Raw genomic sequence first — 7,736 nt, forward strand, 5'->3', positions numbered from 1 at the left:
TAAATGCAATGCTTCCATGCTGATTCCCTCCCCAGATGGTCTTTAACTGTAGAAGCAGAATACAGAAGTCGCTCCCATCACTGCGATGCTGGCTACTGCTCCCTCAGACCTGCTAATGTTGGCTGTTATGCTTGGGAGCTCAGACAGTAGTTCATGTGTATTTCTAATGTTTCATCTTCTAGAGCAGAGTCCTTCACTTACAGCACATGGCACTCACTGTCCCTGGTGACCTTCTTCATTGTTCTTCTGTTTTTCAGACAGGGTATCACTGTGTTCCCCCAGCTGGTCTCAAGCTTCTGTGACAGCCTCCAGAGTAGGTAGGACTATGGGCACACACCACTGCACCTGACTGTTATGACAGTCTTTTTGTTATGAAAGTCTAGGTCCCTTTTGTCTAAGGTAAGTGTAGCTACTACTGTTCTCCATTGCAAGAAACATCCTTTTCCATCACTTCATGGTCAGTCTCTACATCTCTAAAACTAAAATGAGTCTGTTGGGCAGCATATAATTTCATCTTGATTTTAAATCTACTCAGACCATTTGTTATTTAACAAAAAAATTTAACCCATTTATATGTAAAGTAGTCACTAAAAGATGAGAACTCACTATTCCCATTTTCCATTGGATTCTGCCTATTTTACACTTCCTTTCTTCCTTTCTCACTGTCTTCCTTTGTGGTTCTATAATTCTTGTTTTTATTTATTTTCCTCTTTTATGTGTCTACTATAAGTTTATAATGTATAGTTTCTCTGGATTTACATAAAATAGCTTATAGTTGTGACATTTTACTTTAGGTAACATCAGCTTAAGTTATATGACATACAGAATCTCTATACTGCTATTTATTTTCTTCCCTATATTTGATTTTTAATGTCACAGTTTACTTGTTTTTATATTCCACTTTCACAAATAAATTCTTGTAACTATTGTTATCTTATACTTTTACATTTTGGATTTTATATCAAAGCTAGTTTACTTGTTCACCTTTATTATAGTAATAGTAACAATAGTTATCACTGTATAACAACTCTCTTTTTTCCTACTCTCTATTTTCTAATCCTTTTATAGCTTACATATGTGTCTAATACATAGGAAACTTTAGAGCAATAAGCCTTCTTAGAGGACCTCATCCAACTAATTTAAAAGATGCAAGCTGTGGGTTCTATCCTTAAGATACAATCAAGGGAACAGAAATGTATTATTAAATGATTTTATAAAGTGGTAACTAGAATTAATAAATAAAAATGATATTAATTAGTAGTTATGTCTAAAACTTCTTTCCAATTTGTTAATAAAAATATCAGAAAAATTGTGAGCTAGTCATAAAACTCACTTCATCTTCTTGCCCCTCTCATTGCATGGTGACAAATTAGATAGATACTAGATTGTGCCTCCACACAACAGCTTAGTGAGAACTAGCAAATCAAGAACTCCACAGTTATTTTATATTAAAACAATTTTTATCCATGTGCAAATGATGCTAAAATGTTTTCAAACTTTAATCTGATGCACCCTGGTAATTAAAAGTACATTGAGAAATAATTTTTAAATGATTTGTACAAATCAACTTTAATTCTCACACAGAGGAAGCCATGAAAATCAAAAACAGGGGTTACTATCAGGATTATAGGATTTGCTTTGGTAAATAAAAGTCATCTATTAACTCATACAATATTATAGTTCCTGGGAAATGTAGAGACTCGTTCATCACTCCCTGAATGCCATTAGCTGGCAATTAATCTGTTAACATGTGAGCTTTTTGGAGGATGGTTCAAATGCAAACCAAACTCTTTTTCTCTTACACACTGCTTCAAAAAAAACCCACAACAGTCATCCCTCCAGAGCCTGGTGATAAGACCCTGCTGCTGGAGGCACTAAGACACTACGTACTTGAGTCATAGAATGTGGAGAAACAAAGCTGGTGCCCAGCTGGGAGCCTCATACCCACAAGCTATCCCTCAGAGTTCTAGAAGGTGCTATGCATACTGTTGGAGGAGAAAGGCACTAATTGATTTCACTAAACAGTGAACCCTGCAAACTACAGCTGGTCTGACAAGAAATGCCCACTGGTGCAATAGAGCCGCTAATGTTATAGAAGTAAAAGTCACTTTATGATTGGATCTAAGACCTTGAATCAGATTCAAACCCATACCTGGCACTGCTAAGGGGGAAAGAACCTGTGGCTAGATAGGTCACAGGCTCTAGGGAATGCCCAATGCTACTATCCTGCAAGGTGGACATAGTATTCAAACAACTCTTACTAATTTATTGCTATCCCTATAGATCAGAACATTTCTCAGCCATCATCAAAAAAGGTTTTTCCTTGCAGTATATGACAATTAACAGAGACCCTTAATTGGTCAATGCGTAGAGAATAAAAGACTATGGAATGCTCTGTTCTAATGGGACGTGTGTCTCACACCTCAGCCCACAAGGCTCTGGGAGTTTTAGAGAAGAGGAGGCAGAAGATTATGAGAGCCAGAGGTGATGGATGACATCAATGAAACCATGTTTTCCAGAGGCAGTGGGGCAGTTTCACATTTGAACTCACAGTGATTGTGATAGCATGCATACACACTAAACATCTCAACCAGGCAAAGACCCAGCATACAGGGCTCGGGGGCTGGGGGTGGACATAAAATCTCACCACCAGCTGAAGACTATTGGCATTTGATAGCTTCTAGGAGGAGCATCAGTTTTCTTTAACGATGTGACCCTTGGTAGGTCTACCGCGTGCCAGGGCTGGCCCCGCTACCAAGACTAGTTGAACAACACAAACTGGACTTGATGATACAAAGGAAGAAAACTCAAAGTTTGGTGGGAGGAGAGGATGGTTATGGGAGGAGCTGGGGTGAATATATTCAAAACAGTGCACAAAATTCTTATATAATCAATAAAAATGCTGTTTTTAAACATAGCCAAGAAAAAATTAAATCTTTATCCTAAGCCTTACATAGCCACTAGATTAGAACTTTCCCGATTCACAACTATGGCTTAATGCTAGTATCCTATAGGAGAGGGAGACACAGGCTGTGCCACGTGCCTCCATTTTCACCCATGCTCTTTGAAAGCCAAGGTTATATTTTTAAACAGAGTTGAATTTAGCTAACTAATATTTTCCAACTAGAAACATGAAACTTGTGGTGTATAAAGCATCATGGCAGGTGCTGCTTTGAGCATCTCGCAGGGTAGGTCATAGATTTTTTTTCACTATTAAGGGAACATTGTTTTACTTCTGGAACATTCTATAAATACTAGTTGATAAATTATCCTGATGCTCTGATATCTACTCTCCAGAAATATTTGCAGTTAAACTCACTCACATGAGGAGTGGAACAGAGGTGGAGGGAGGAGCTACACTCCCAATTCTAAATTCCAAATGTGCCAAGAATCTGTTGGAACTTATTTAAGTCAAGATACCGCTTTAAGCATTGTTTAAGGCAACTTTGAAGCCAAATAGGCTAAAGATGTCATGTCTCTGAAAGTCTCCTGGATGAGGAGCTTGTCTCAACACGTGCAACATAATTTTTCATGAAAGCAAATTGGGGTACAGATATAACATATATATAATAATTTAGACAAATATTTAGAAAGAGAAAAATTAAAAAATGTATAACTCACTATGCCAAGATAACTAGCTAAATGCTGCATACATTATCTTCTAGGCTCTTTTCTGTGTATTTGTAGGTGACATTTGTAAACTTTTCTTAAATTCAAAAACAATATACAATCTTCCTTTTTGCTTACACTGTTTACCTAACAATACAATCACAGAATTCTTTTTATGCCAATAACTACTGACTCAGAGAACTGGTGTTGAACAAGCCCTTGTAGATGAGTCGTTTGATAGATTTTATAAAATGATATTTGACAGTGGCTAACATAACGAGTTTCATGGTGATTGTTTCCTAAATATAACTACCCGAAAGGGAAGTAGTTAAAGAAAAGGTACACACCTTCCAAAAATGTGTTCTTTGTGTGAAAATTGCACTGCTTATCCTGCCTTATCAGAACTGTGACTCCCAGTTTCACTGATCTTTGGCCAGGAATAGATTTCTCTGCAGAAAATCAGAAGGCATGTAGGAGAGTCCATGTTCTCTATTTGGAAAATACATCCAAAAATATAATAAAATGGCAAAAAAGACAGGCCATGAATTAGAAGATATCTGTAGCACACATAACTGAAAAAATTGCTAGCATTTTGAGTACATAAGGAAATTCTATGTGTCAATGAGAAAAAGAAGGCCAAGCAGTGATGGCACACACCTTTAGTCCCAACACTCAGAAGGCAGAGACAGGCAGATCTCTGTGAGTTTGAAGCCAGCCTGGTCTACAGAGCGAGTTTCAGAGCAAGTTCCAGGACAGCTTCCAAAGCTATACAGATAAACCCTGTTTTGACAAAAGAAGAAGATAAGAAAGAGAAGAAGGAGAATAAGAACAAGGACAAGGAGGAGGAGGAGGAGGAGGAGCAGGAAGAGGAGGAGGAGGAGAAATAAATAAATAAATATAGAGAGAGAGAAAGAGAAAGAAAGAAAGAGAGAGAGAGAGAGAGAGAAAGGAAGGAAGGAAGGAAGGAAGGAAGGAAGGAAGGAAGGAAGGAAGAAAGGAAGAAAGGAAGAAAGAAAGAAAGAAGAAAATGCAGTGGGAACAATGAGTCAAGTGTGTAACTAGAGGCAATGCGAGTAACCTATAAACATCAACAGTAAATAAATAAAAACTGAGGGGAGAGGGAGAATGAAAGAGAAAAGGGAAAGAGAAGAAAGAAACAATGGGGGAAAGGAAGAAGAAAAAAAGGAAGGAGGGGGAGGGAGGGAGAACATGAGAGAGAAAGGGAGGAAGAACAAGAGAAATGATGGAGACATTAAAGGAAAGGCATCCCTCGCCAAGGTCTGGCTGAAGCCTCTGCAGTTGAGAAACAAGGATTTAAGCACAATTAGTGTTTACTAAAGGCCTTTCTCCCTTGTAGCTATAAATCTGTAGTTATCTAGGAATGTCACCAAAACCCACACTTACAGCAAAACGTATCCACAGTAGGTAGGAATGTCCATGTTCTCTCAAACGGCAGAACGTCCATCAACAATAGATAGCTAAACATCGATATATTCAAGAACTAGATAACTATACAGCTGTGAAAAATCAATGATCCATAGCTATCATACACAATTAACTCTCAAACCAAAGTTAGACAGGATACGAAAGACTCAGAAGACTATATTTGGGATTGTTTCATTCATTTTGAGTTCATGCATACACAAGAAAGACTGGTACATTTCTTAGGTATGTATAAATTGATGAGAAACATGGAAGAGAAGAAAGGCAACAGAGCACAGTTAACGACAGTGTTTACCTCCAAGTTTGGAAAGAGTAGATGACCTGAGGGGCACACAATAAACATCTAAACTTCTGGTAATGTTCTATGTCGTGATGTAGGTGGTAAACATAGCTAGATGAAGATTTAGATTGTACTTAAAATTTAGATAGTTATTGCATGATAACACCTACAATTAAGAAGAAAAGGCATCATCAGAAGCTTAATTTTGTTTTTTTTTTCCTGGAATACTAACCAGATAACATCTCTAATATTTGAACTTGCCTTTCTTTTCCTTACATTTACTTATTTATTTTGGGTATTGGGAGGGGAGCACGTGTTTTCCAGGGGAGCATTGTGTTCTAGGGGAGCATTTGTGTTCTAGGGGAGCATGTGTGTTCCAGGCAAGCACGTGTGTTCCAGGGGAGCATGTGGGGTCAGAAGGCATTTGTGATAGAGGTTCTCTCCTTCCACCCTGTATGTCCCAGGGATCGAACGCAAGTTAGGCTTGGCAACAAGCCCCGCCTGAGCCACCTCACTGACCCTGAACTTATACCTCTTAGAAATCAAAACCAAGTCCACCAGACTTTAAACTTCAGCTGTTTGAATCAAAATGAGAGATTCTGAATATGCAAAATGTATTGGTTATTTAAGTGGCAGATTTGCCTCCGTCTGGTAAGAGAATTTTGCCTTCTGGGAAGAAAAGGTTTGGAGTTTGTGTCTGCTCAGCAGAGTACTCTGCAGGTCTCGTTTTCTCCACGCTTGGTTTTGCTGCAGTTTCACAGCCCTTGGGAGGACCACATTCCACTAGCACCTGCACACACTCGTGCATGGCTAGAAGGAAGTTTAGAAGGCTAATGTTACCAGACTCTAAATCGCTGGCCCAGCTGTCTGATGCCCAGTCCTGTGACCGGCCCCCTGATAACTCCACCAAACAGAAGAGTATATGTGAACACGGGTGTGTCAGGAGGGGTGGGGAGGGCTGGGGGTACACTGTCTCTTCATACACAACAAATTAGTGACATCTGAGAAAGACTATCTTGGCAGGATTTTAATGAATATTCTCCTGTCAACACTAAACACACAGTAGACTAACTCAAATTCTTTCACCTCGGCTACTTAAACACATGTGAATTCTTTAACACATGTGAATTCCATTCTTGTGCTTTAAATCTGTGGCCTTTAAGATCATACCCTTTACTAGCACTCAACTTGCTGTGTGTTTTTCTGTCTGCCTCATAAAATTACTGTAGTCAGGGACTATGCCGCTATTTATGGTAACTGACCCTGTGAACGCACAAAGGGCTTCCTTTCTGATAGACCAATTGAATCTCATTTCCCAGCCTATCACAATACTGTCTGGGTTCTAAGTCTTCCATGGTTGGTGAGTTCTGCCTCTAGGTATCCCCTTACCCCACCACAACCACCATCAGAATTCATCTTTGTTCCATGGAACCCATCCCTCCTCCCCATCCTCATTTAGCACACAACTAGGTGTGTGACATGGGACTGGCCAATCAGACTATTCCATGACCCAGGTGCAGGGCTGGAGTCAGGGCTAGGAAATCATACAGCATCAGGCTGGCCATGTTCCTCCCCAAAGCTGCCAGAAGATGCTTTCCTGGATGCATCCTAGAGTTTCCGTGCATGTCCAGCATGAGTTCACGTTCAAGTTACCCTCCTGCTCAACTCCTGAAGCCAGACTGACCAGGAGATACACAGCACATTGGTTCTGACAACTGAGCTGAGGCTGTAGCTGCAGGTATGCCTGAGGCAGGCTCTGCTCAGGGATCACTCAGTTCTCAGTGTCAGAAGAGCTCCTTTTACTCAAGAAGGCCCTTGGGAAGGCCATTGCAGCTTAGGGAAGCTCTGTGGACCCCAGTGTGCAAGCATCTGAGACATAGAATAAACTAGGTTTGCTACATAAAAACATTTGCAGAAGGCTGGGTAGCCAGAAGCTGGGGCAGGTGCAGGGCAGATGCGTGTATCTTAGAAGAGCCAGAGCAAAAGCCCCAGTTCACACAGCCCTCGATTAAGGAATCCCTTCGGGATTTGCAAGCACAGTGTCGTCACTGACAAATCAGTAAAAGGTGATTTTGACACAGACCCGTACTGAGACTTCTCTGTTTCTCGTGCAACATTCTTTGTAGTTTCTAGAGGTCCCATCCAGGGCATGAGAAACTCAAATAGAGACTGTGGGCCTTCTCCACACATCCATGCTTTACAAAAAGACAAGTCAAAAACTCCACCTAAGGAATGAAACCCTCAAGGGTCTCAGAAACAAGAGCTCCCTGAGACAGGAAGGAAGAGATAGGGAGTAGGTGAGAAGCTGTTAGTATTGGCTGTGACTTTGCACTAATGTAAGCCAAATATGGACTGAAAGTTAGACTGCTTCATCTTGGGACACCCTATACTACCTGTGGGAAAA

Source organism: Arvicola amphibius, chromosome 13 (genome assembly GCF_903992535.2).
Source record: "Arvicola amphibius chromosome 13, mArvAmp1.2, whole genome shotgun sequence".
Lineage (NCBI taxonomy): Eukaryota > Metazoa > Chordata > Mammalia > Rodentia > Cricetidae > Arvicola > Arvicola amphibius.